This window comes from Mesocricetus auratus, unplaced genomic scaffold (assembly GCF_017639785.1).
Source record: "Mesocricetus auratus isolate SY011 unplaced genomic scaffold, BCM_Maur_2.0 Super-Scaffold_100015, whole genome shotgun sequence".
Lineage (NCBI taxonomy): Eukaryota > Metazoa > Chordata > Mammalia > Rodentia > Cricetidae > Mesocricetus > Mesocricetus auratus.
In genome coordinates this window covers 52,280,705-52,292,819 of record NW_024429198.1, presented here as the reverse complement: position 1 = coordinate 52,292,819, position 12,115 = coordinate 52,280,705, and the positions used below count along the sequence as shown (strand labels likewise).

Below are 12,115 nucleotides of genomic sequence, written 5' to 3'. Positions count from 1 at the left end.
CACGACTGCTATAGCTTTGTGCACACGGCTTCTGGGAGATCTGTGCAGTGCAATCACTTGACTCTTTGTTCTATATTAGCCACTCTTCTCTTCCTGTGGGAAAAGAAACAACTCAAGGGGAGAAGAATTTGCTCTGGCCATCACGGCAACAGAAGCATGTAAGCAGGACCATGAGGCAGCTGGTCACATTGTGTTTGCAACAGGAAGCAGAGAGTGGGTGGTGAATGCAGGTGCCCAGCTCAGCGTCTTCTTCATTTAATCTGTAACTCCAATTTTTAGGATGCTGTTGTCCATACTTAGCATGTGTTTTTCCTCCTCATCTAAACCTTTCTGAAAACTGTCTTATAGATCTTCTTAGAAGTGTGTTATCCTGGAGACCAAAAATACAGTACAAGTGCTGGTGGCGTTAAAACCATCACACTGTCTATTCCTGGGCAGGAGCCCCACCTCAATAAAAGGCTGTTATATTCTTACTCTTCCCTCCCACTCTTATAGGATTACCATAACCATTTTACTCTGCTGATGTCTTGGAGAAAAAGTATGTGGGGAAACCAATTAACTATCTGCTGATAATAATCCTTTGTATATTCCTATAAAATAGGTTGAGTCACAGTTGGGTTTGAATATCACTCCATCACCAACTGTGTGGCTCTGGGCAAGTTGTATGATCCAAGTCACAATGGCTAAGAAAATGAGGCAAGACACAAATTTATCAAAGAGATCTGAGAACGGGAAAGTACCCTGTCTGATTTATGAAAATGATAAGTAAATGGTAGGTAGTGGAGACTGCAGTAGTTATTGCTCAAAACCTTTCCAGGAAAGCAAAGCAACAGTGAATAAACAGAAATTATCACGTGGCCATTCCCATCTCTGCAATAGCAAAGCCAAGAGATTCTTCATTTTAATTCACTGCTTTATCATTTTGATTGAAAGACAATTCAGTAGATTTACTTGTGACATATGTACATTACGTATCTACTGACCTGCAGTACTGTTGAGAATTTTGTACATGTATGCAATGTGCTTTAGTCAAGTGTAACCCACATTCCCCTGGACTCCAACCCATCTCTACAATTTTATCCTAACTTTAGGGGTTTTGTTGATAGTGTTTCATTCTTTCCCACTGGGTCCTCTCAGTGCTGCCTGTATGTATATGGATGTAGGGCCATTTACTAGATTAACTACAGGCTCTCTGGAGAAGCCTCCTCCTTGACCAAAATTGGTTCTCCCTCCCTGAGCAGCCATCAATTACCAATAGCTACTCAGCTAAGGTGGGGCTAAGCCTTTCTCCTATCCACCCAGGGATTTTTATATGGCTTGATCTTGCACCTGTTCAGGAGGCACATAGTGGTAGTATATGCTGATGAGGCAGAGGCAGGAGGATGGTGAGTACATTTTTAATTGACTGTTTTGACTGATAAAAGTCTCATACTAGAAGGCTAAATTCCTACTTCTTTGGAGAGAAAGGAATAATTGAAAATTCGGATCCTGTAAAATATGAAGAGGCTTTGTGGTATTAATGGGATGTTTATGCATGAGTAGATGAGACAGAAAATCTAGCATTCATAATAAGTCAAAGTCAGCAGAAATATTGCCTTGTATATATTAGTTACCTTCCTCTTTGCTTTGGCAAAATACTTGACAAAAGGAACTTAAGAAAAGGTTTGTTCTGGCTCACAGGGTAAGGCTATTTTCCACACTTCCAGGAAGGAATGGCAGCAGGAACTGGAAGCAACTGGTCACATCGTGTCCACAATTAAGAAGCAAAGAGATGGAAATACTCAGTGCACTCTCTCTTTTTTGCTCTTTCTGGGATCCAAGGAATGGGATACCTATATTTAGATTTTCCACCTCAAATAATAAGCTAATCTAGAAACTCTTCTATAGTCATGTCCAGAGAGGTCCTTGGAGATTATAGATCCTATCAAATTAACAATAAGTATTAACCATTACTCTACAGTATTTCATTTTGATAAAGAATTGGTGGTGTGGGAACCATGTATTTTGCAGGTTATAAGGGGATGATATCATGGTTTAGTAGGTAAAGTGGGCGGCTTGGTGACCTGAGGTCAGTCCCAGGAACAAAGATAAAGATAGATGGAGAAAGGAGATTCTATATAATTTTCCTTTGACCTCCATATGTGCCATGCTACAGCATTTATGACCCCCTCAAACCTTGCCACCACTACTACTATTAGTACTACTCATGCTAGTGATGACAAAATGTAAAAAATCAGTTATGAGTCTGATATTTTCCCAAATCACATTCTATTCTAGGATGTTGATTCTATTTTCCTTTATTGCTACCTTTTTCCATTTTTCACTCCCCCTCTTCTATTCTTCCTTCTTTTTAATTCATTTTGGTTATTTTGACAGGGTCTTTTTCTATAGGCCAGGCTGACCTTGAATATTTGATTTGCCATACCAGGTGAGTAATGCTATCTTAAAAACACTATATGAGCTATGCATATTCCAGCACTAGAGAATCCAAAGCAAGAGGCTCAGAGAGCTCAAAGCTAACCTAGGCTCCTGAGTAAATCTGAGCACAGTCTGGCAGCATTACAAAACCTTGTCTTGCAAAACAAAAAATACAATATCTAAACGTGCTATGGCAATGTTATAGATCTGATTAAATCAAGACCACTTTAGAGAAAAACTTCATTCCATATTGCAAAAATAAATAATAATAGCTTTTTAAATTATAACAATTTCACAGGGTATATTTTTATTGAATTTTTATATTAATTCACTTTCTAATTGAATATGTCTATAAGGCACTTCTCACAGTAAATTTAGGGTTGATATCACAGAATATAATATAAATAGCTGCAGAAAATTAAAATGGAATCACTGGCATAAATGTGAAGTTTACTCTTGAACAATCAGGACATGAGGACCTGGTCAGTGCTCTTACACACTGTTGACTGATTGGCTACATGCTGATTTCTACCCCATGGAAATTTATTTCTAATTAATTATTTTTCCTTTTATAGCTGATTGTTTTTCATTTATTGCACATACCACCCACAGTGTCCACCTCCCTCCTCTCCTCCCACTCCTTTCTTCCTACCCCCCATCTACTCCTGCCCCATCCAGTCCTGCTCCTGTTCAGAAATGAATAGGAAGGACTCCCATGGGTATCAACACAGTATGCCACACCAATCTGAGGCAGGACCAACCTTTTCCTCCTGGATTTTACAATCCCTCCTCCCTCTCTTCAATAGGACTACCAGAGCTCGGCCCACTGTTTGGCTGTAGATCTCTGCATCTGCTTCTATCTGATGACAATTAGGGTATTCACCAATCTGATTACAGGGAATGGCCAGTTTAAGTACCGTGTCCACTATAGCTGGGAGTCTTAGCTGGTGTCATCTTTGTGGGGTCCTGGGAGTTTCACTGGCACCAGGTTTCTCCTTAACTGAAATGCCCACCATCATAATGTCTCTTTCATTATCCCCCCATCCCATTTACAACCCACCTAACCCAGTCCCTTATATTCTTGTATCCCCATTGCCTGCCCCCAGTTTACCCAGGACTTCTCTTCTACTTCACTTTCCCATGGAAAACCATGCATCTCTCTTCGGGCTCTCCTTTTTACCTAGCCTCTCCAGGGATGTGGATTATAGCCTGGTTACCCTTTACTTTACACCTAATATCCACTTCCGAGTAAGTACACAATATGTTTCTCTTTCTGGGTCTGCGTTACCTCACTCGAGATAATTTTTTCTAGTTCCAATAAAGGAACTTCTGGAGGTGTCCCCATCCCTGACTTTCAAGTCCTATTATAAAGCTATAGTAATGAAAACAGCATGGTATTGGCATAAAAACACACACACGAATCAAGGGAATTGAATGCAAGACCCAGACATAAGCCCACATGCGTGTAAATCCCTGATTTTTGAGAAAGATAAAAAATTATACAATGGAAAAAGGAAAGCATCTTCAACAAATGGTGCTGTCACAACTAAATGTCAGCATATAGAAGAATGCAAATGGATCCATATATGTCACCCTGCACAAAACTCAAGTCCAAAGGGATCAAAGCCCTCAATATGAATCTAGTTACCCTGAACCTGATAGAAGAGAAAGTGTAAAATAGCCTTGAAGGCATTGGTACAGATAACTTCCTGACTATAATCAGCAATTCTTTTTCTTAGTGCACAAAATAGTGGGCTTCCTTATAGCTCTCATATATATGTCCATACTGAACTTGGCTCATATTATCCCACCATTACCCTGCTCTGTCTTTCCTCCCCAACCGTGACGTGATTGTTCTCCCCATAATAGTCTCCCCTTCTTGTAAACTCACAGTCACACACACACACACACACATACGCACACACACAGAGAGAGAGAGAGAGAGAGGAGACAGAGACAGAGAGAGACAGAGACAGAGACAGAACAATACAATGGGACAAACAGAAAAACAATAACAAAGAACCCCATATACCCTGCCCATGTTACTTTCTTACATAGAAATTTAATTGGGACAATTGAGTGATACAATAAACTCTATTATTAGCAAACTTTGTTTCCAGAAGCCATATACCTTTTTGTGTCCTTTTAACATAGTGCAACTTGATACCTTTGAAAGAAAATGGAGCACAGTAAAAATTCACTTTGGTGTAATACTGTCCAAGAATGTCCTCTGGTGTATGTTTTCTTTAATTCAGGGAGAGAATCACTATTAACTGTGCTATTAAAAAGCATAATACTTTCTATTAAAGGAACTGAACTGATTACATGTAAATCATATTCCTTCAGTCAGTCATTCTTAAAATAATCCAAAATTTGAGGCTATTTTTTGATGAAGTGTTGGGTAGAAGTTGTACGAAACAAATGGGTCAGGCCCAGACTCAAGAGCTTATGATGAACAGGCAGCATGTGTGCTTGCTAGAATGGAAGGGGAGTATCATTTTCCTGGATAGATGAGTGAAAGTTACAGAAAGTGACAACAATAACATTAATCATGTACTTTAGGGGCTGAAGTGGTGTGCTTTAGCACCTAAACACAACTAAAATCGTTTCCAAATCATATATCGCTTATGAAGGGACAAAATGTTCTGATCTTAAATGTTATAAATCATATGTTAATATAGAACATTGGTAATTCTCTACTGGAAATTCTTTATAGATGTGATTCAACATGAATTATTTTCAAGATTAAAATGTATTGATTTCTTTTAATAAGTTAGTTTATGTAAGTAAATATTTCCCCAAATAGTACCATTTTTTGAATATTGATATCATATCACACATATAAAATAGATAGTTCTGGCCATCTTCTCTTGGTCTTTAAAGTTTGTCTTAAAAGCACCATTGTCATGAAGAAGATGTTTCAGTGCATTTGTGTCTATTGTGTCTGGGAGATGGAGGATGCGTCAAGATAACCTAAAAAGTGACCTCAAATAACTCTGATGTCAATTTAAGAAGGAACCCAATTTAAGAAGGGGATTCTGACTAGATATAATCCTGAGGTGTCTGAGCACAGTTGGGCAATAAAGAATGGATGATTGTGCTTGTTTGCTTATTTCTGACACATGGCATCGTGGACCCCAGCCTAGCTCTTGACCTCATTCAACCTTTGACTAAGGATGTCCTTCTGATCTGTCTCAGCCTCAGGGGTGCTCCAGGCTTGTACCACCAAGCATGGCTTTATACAAAGATGTCTTAAGTACTAGTCATGCAAATCTAATCAGCTAGAGCATAAGTAGACAGGACATGTTTCCTACTGACAAATTTTATGTGGATCAAACTCACATCTTTCCAAACCCTTAGGCACGATTGTTTTTCTTGAAGTACATCATTAATTATTAGTTTGTTAATTAGCATTTTTAGTTCTTTGAAAATATGTGTTGTTTTTGTTTCTTTTCTTTTCTGCTCTCCTTCTTGGGAGGTAGTTTTGTGTAGAGTATATCTTTTTGTTCTCTCTTTGTCCTATTAGTTTATTGTGCTACTTTTTAACTTTCATTATATTATTTTTTTTATTTCTTGAGACAGGGTTTCATTATGTAACAGCTCTAGCTGTCCTGGAATAGCTCTGTAGACCAGGCTAGTCTTGAAGTCACAAAGATCCACCTGCCTCTGCATCCTAAGTGCTGGGATAAAAGGTGTGTACCACCACCACCCCAGTAACTTTCATTATTGCCATGAAATAATCTGTTCTTTGTTGTTGTTGTTGTTGTTCTAATTATTTATAAATTCTGCTTTCCTACGTGATATGAAGATCACCTTGTGTATGTAGGAATATAAAATATATTTCCTGTACACACTTTATAGTCATGATTGAGAGCTCCATAATAAAAGATAGATTAAAAGGAGAAAGAAATGAATTCATTAAACAAATTTGAAATAACTTGAGAAACTTCAGAACTGAAGACACAGAGAATTCAGTCTGTGTTTCCTGTAGTTCTTCTATGAGTGAAAGACAGAGCTTTCAGTTAGCACACAGTCTAGTGGTAACAGGCTGAGGGTTTTCTGTTAAGGCCTGACCAGGTCCTTGTATCTGTCCCTGGTCTTCATTGAAGAGGATGTTCCTTGTGTGAAGGTCTGAGGACCTGATTCAGGACTGTTAAGAAAATCCATCCTTGGTGTTAGGATCTACTTCAGGAGCCAAGGGCCTGGCCAAGGTCATCTTTCTTGACTGCTTTCTCAATAAGTTTCATATTAAGATTGTTGTGGGCTCCCCTGAGTACAGCAACTGTCAATCAGTTTTACTATCTATCTAACTGTCTGTCTGTCTATCTATCTATCTATCTATTTTTGGTTTTTTGAGTTTTGAGACAGGGTTTTTCTGTGTAGCTTTGGAGCCTATCCTGGCACTTACACTGTAGACCAGGCTGGCCTCAAACTCACAGAGATCCACCTGCCTCTGCTTTCTGAGTGCTGGGATTAAAGGCGCGAGTCACCAATGCCCAGTTTATTATTTATTATTTTATTCTATTATTTATTGTTTTGAGAAAGAATGTCATGTAGCCAAGGCTGGCTGCTGAATCTCAGATCCCTTTCCCTCCACCACCTAAGTGCTGGGACTGGGAGCAGGTGCCATTATGGCCTGGTTAGGTGGGGCTGAGATTCAAACAGGCACTCTACCAACTGGGAAATATCTCCAGCCCCTAACTAATTGGAAGAATTTAGCGGCAACGAAGGCTCTAGTAGATGACATAATTTTACATAAAAATCTGTATATTTTAATATATTCACTTATGTGCTTTGAACCCTCATAAGTATACTTTTAGTAAGATGCAGACTCACTCAATTTAACACTTAATATTGTATCAAAATTTGATAGCATAATGCCAACAAGTCAATTTAAGTAATTAACGCAAGAAGCTTGGGAAAATTAGGGCTCCATGCTGTAGTCTGTTTCTGCACACGTTAATTGAAGGGTGAGAGCCATGCAGGTTTGCTGGTCCTGGCTCGTTCTTCATCATGCTTCTTGCCATCAGAAAGTATTACTGTTTGGATGGCTTGTGAGAACAATAATTGGGCGAAGAATCTTCATGCAGGGCCTATCATTTTCACGATACTGTTTATAGACTCATCTTCAGCTTCATTCAGCCAGGCAGCTGGTAAGCAGTGTTAAGACCCACGTACCTTCCCTTGAAGCCTATTTCAGGTCACAACATATATTCATAGGCAAGATACAGAACTTAGGTAAATTTCGTTTATATCACCTATTGTTTAATAAAATCAGCACTTCACAAAAATATTTGTTAGAAACAAACCTTATACAAATGACTTGACAGAATGAACCAATCCCTTTCCCTACTTCAGTCCTGACATTGGAAGTGGAGTGAATGAATGAGTGAATAAATTAATGAATCCAGCTTCCTTTCCTCTCTAACAGCAGAGGTTTCTCAATACTAGCAGTATAAAATCACCTTAAACTAACAACTAAGCTGAACTGCCACTCATGTCATACAGACTTCTGGTCACAGTGTCCCAACGGGCAAGAAACGCAGTGCTGAGAGCCACTCTCTGGGTGCTGATGACAAAACAGTATACATGCAGGCAAATCTCGGAGGTGATAGGACGAAGGCCCCAACGTCCTTCTGGATGTTTAATAAAGATTGCCGGGCTGTCTGTCTTCTGCTAACTTACTGTAGGAAGAGCCCTATCCTCATCCATCCCCATTTGCTTTGCAGTGAAGGAGAAACGTTTGGTCCAGCGGGTTAAAGTCGACATGAACCAGGAGTGGCTCCTTGTGTAGTGACGGCTCCTGAACCAGGGTAAGACACGGCAATGACAAGGATGCTGGAAGAACAAGGAGAGGAAGGATTGGGCAGGGCAGAGAAGAAGGTAAGGAAAGACAAACAGGCCAACCAGGTGGGGAGGCCTGGTGGAGTAGGGAAGAGTGTGCTGGAGAAGAGCCTGGGAGGCGCGAGCCAGTAACGGATACCAAAGCAGAGAAGAGGGTGAGTAGGGCCTGCAGGGGCCGGAGGGGGCCTGCGAGACCTGCCTGCAGGGCCTGCACCATTCACCATCTGGTGCCCTCTGCCCACTAGGGTGGGAGCAATGGCCCTGGGGTACTACTGTTGCTTCTTCTATTCTTTGACCACTTGGGACTGATGTGTCCCCTCCTTGGCTGACGAACTGGCATTTTCTGTGTCCAGAACCGAATGTGACCAGGGCTTCTAAAGTTATTTTCCCTCATTTACTTGAAAGGCTGCCCGGTGGCCACTCATGTTTCATTCTTTCGAGCTGCTAACGTTTTCTTTTGATAATGTAGTTCTTTTATTTTTTAATTTAATATTTTTTTAATATTCCCATTTAATTTCATATTGAATAGTTTCTTTGAGAAAGGTCAGGAGTTTTTTTTATTTCCCTATTTATGCCAAATCATCAAAAATGAAAGCAGCCCCTCCCACATCTCCATCTTCAGAGGAAAGTGATTTCCAGGCCTTCCTTGACCCAGGTCCCACAGGCTACCATCAGATCCAGTACACAGCCATCTCCTGATCAGAGCATCTGGCAGTTGCTCTCTTGATATCCGTCCACTGAGCAGGAGAATGAACTGGCCAGGCACTTCCTGTTCCTTCCTACCGATAACCGCAGGCTCCACTGTCTGTGTTGTGTCTTTTGGCCTCCTGACCCAATAGATGATCTTGCTAATGCTCATCACTATTGCTAATCCCTCGTGGTTTCTTGGACCCAGTGAGGAAAGAGGATTTAAGATCACGCATAAATGTAAGAGCAAGTCTCAAAGTACATTAAGCAATATGTAGGGTTTTTAGCTGTCTATTCAAGGCTAGTCCATTTTATCTTGAATACACAATACTCCTCATTTTATTACCGAGTTTTAGGACTCATTTGTGAACCATGTCAGGGTAATTCTCAGAATTTTCAAAGATGTGTCATGGATATGTAACTGAATTAATGGGTGCCCCTCAGAGGCTGGCTGGCTTTTCTGCTCTCTGTCACACAATCTTCATACAGTCTTTGTTCTGTTCCCCATAGGCTGTAGAGGGCAGCCTTACACTTGCTTCCTGTAACAGACTAGAGCTTTGATTTCTAAGGGATATTGACTCAATCCCCAGCTTCTTACCTAAACAGAATACTACATTTGCCAAATGGTTCTCTTTGTTCCAGGGAATACATCCGCCCATTTTAGACCATTGTCTTTGTGTACATGGCTGTTGAGTGTAAGTGGGACTCAGTATGGAGTAGGATGACAGTTTAAAGTGTTTGTGTGTGTGTGTGCGTGTGTGTGTGTGTGCACATGAGTGTGTGTATTTGTGGGCATGAGCATAAGCCACGTTGAGTGTGTGAAAGTGAGAGAACACCTTGTGGGAATATTGCAGTAGTAAAACTCAGGTCATCAGGGTTAGAAGAAAGTACCTTTATCTACTGAGCAGTCTTACTGGTCCCAACAAGACAATTTTTACAAGAGCTCTTTTTAATTAAAATGAAATAAAATAAAAACAGTACTTCTTTACCTATTCTTTTCCTAGTCAGACGGGGAAAAACTGACTTAGAATACTCACTACTAAAACTATAGACTCTGGAGTTTAGAGAAAATGGAAAAGAGAAATAAGGATGATGACTTAGGAAAGACAGATTGAGTAGCTGAATATGTGAAGGAGTTGAATTTTGTGTACTTATAGCAGGCATAAATATAATAAGTTGGTTTGATAGTGTTATAATCATATGGATATGCCTAGTAGTTAAACAGCATGTCTATAAGCAGATTCTGTGTGCATTAGCCCCAATGGCCCTGGTTAGAGTCTAATTTCTGCACAGCAATGACAGTAAGAAAACACATAGGATAGCATTCATTCAGTATAAACAAAGCCTTGCTATATATCCCTGTTGGTTTGAATTTTGTAATTTCCAACCTCAATATATAATGTGCTAGAATTACAGGTGTGTGCCACCACACACAGCTAATTCACCATCTTAAAATTAATAATAAGATCTTTTATTTATACAATATATTTTGATTGTTTTATTTTCAACCCCCCCACCTCCCCCAATTTGTTCCTACCTCTCTACCCATCCAATTTTATATTCTTTCTCTCAGAAAAAAAATAGACAAAAAACAAAAACAAAAAGGACAAAGAATACTGAAGGAAACAAAACAAAAAAGCATATACAAAATACCATGGAGTCAATTTGTGTGGACCAACTACTCCTGAGCATGGTGTTTCCCTGGAATGTGGTTGGTACACTCAGTGACAATCCTTCAGATATCTTTTTCTCTCCAAGCAGACATCAAATTGCAAATAGCTTCTTAGTTAGTTGTGGGGCTTTGTGCCCTCTACCTCTTCTCAAGGCTGAGATTTTTGTCTAGCTTGAATTTGTTTAGATGTATGAGCTGTCACAACCTGTGTGCACTGATATGTGCATTAGTCCTCTTTTTTTTTTTTTTGAAGATGCTGTCATCCACCACCTCTAGCTCTTATAATCTTTCCGTTTCCTCTTCTGCATACTTTCTTGTGATGTTTTGGTGGTAGACTATGGGACTTCGTTTTTTTTTTTCATGGTTTGTTCATAATAGCCATATTTTTTCATTTCTTTTTTTATTTAGGTTAGAAACAATCTTGTTTCACATGTAAATCCCAGCTCCCTTTCCCTCCCCTCCTCCACCACCCTCTCCACCCAGTCCCCAAGTCCCCCACCCAATCTCCACTCCAATCACCAAGGAGGGTGAGGCCCTCCAATGTGGATCTTCAGTAGCTGTCATTCTTTATTTTATTTTATTTAAGTTAGAAACAGGCTTTTTTCACATATCAATCCCAGATCCCTCTCCCTCCCCTCCTTCCCTCCCCTCCCCCAGTCCCCCACCAAATCACCACTTGGATCCCCAGGGAGGGTGAGGCTCTCCATGGTGGATCTCCAGTGACTGTCATTTCATCCAGGGTAGGGACTAGGCCCTCCTTCATGAGTCCAGACTGAGAGAGCATCCTTCATTGTGGGATGGGCACTCAAAGTCTACCCAAGGCCCCAAAGATTACTTAGGCCTCCTCACTGACAACCACATTCAGGGGATCTGGGTTAGTCCAATGCTTTCCACACAGCCATGAATCTGTGGTCCCAGTGCTCCCCCTTGTTCAGGTCAACTGTTTCTGTGGGTTAAACCATCCCAGTCTTAACTCGTTTGCCCATGAGTTCTCTCTTTCTGACACTGGAATCCAGGAGTTCAGTTCAATGTCTGTCTGTGGGTATCTGCCTCTGCTTTCATCAGTCACTGGATGAAGGTTCTGTTTCCCAGACTCTCTGGAAATGGGATTATATGGTGGCACTCCCCTGATTCATGTCTAAAATTCATAAATGAGTGAGTACATACCATGTCTCTTTTTGTGACTAGGTTTCCTCACTCAGTACAGCTTCTTCTAGTGCCATCCATTTGCCTGCAAATTTCAAGATTCCATTGTTTTTTTTTCTGCTGGTCAATTTTGAGAAGGTTGCATGTGGTGCAAAAAAGAAGGTATATACATTTTTATTTAGGTGGAATGTTCTATAGATGTATGTTAATCCCAATTGAGTCATACCTTCTATTAGTTCCTTTGCTTCTTTGTTAAGTTTCTTTCTGGTAGTCCTGTCTAGAGGTGAGATTGGGGTGTTGAAGTCTCCCACTATAAGTGTGTGGGGTTTTGTATGTGATTTGAGTTTT

The 12,115-nt window shown here is 40.2% G+C and overlaps 1 protein-coding gene across 1 annotated transcript in view; it reads left to right on the top strand.

The window, feature by feature from the left end:
• Positions 1-12,115, top strand: part of Ccdc178 (coiled-coil domain containing 178) — a 388,724-nt gene that overhangs the window by 22,799 nt on the left and 353,810 nt on the right. Inside the window, exon 2 of the mRNA XM_040757896.1 lies at positions 8,148-8,231. The gene's annotated coding sequence lies outside the window, so the exon portion shown is untranslated. The remainder of the gene's footprint in view (positions 1-8,147; positions 8,232-12,115) is intronic.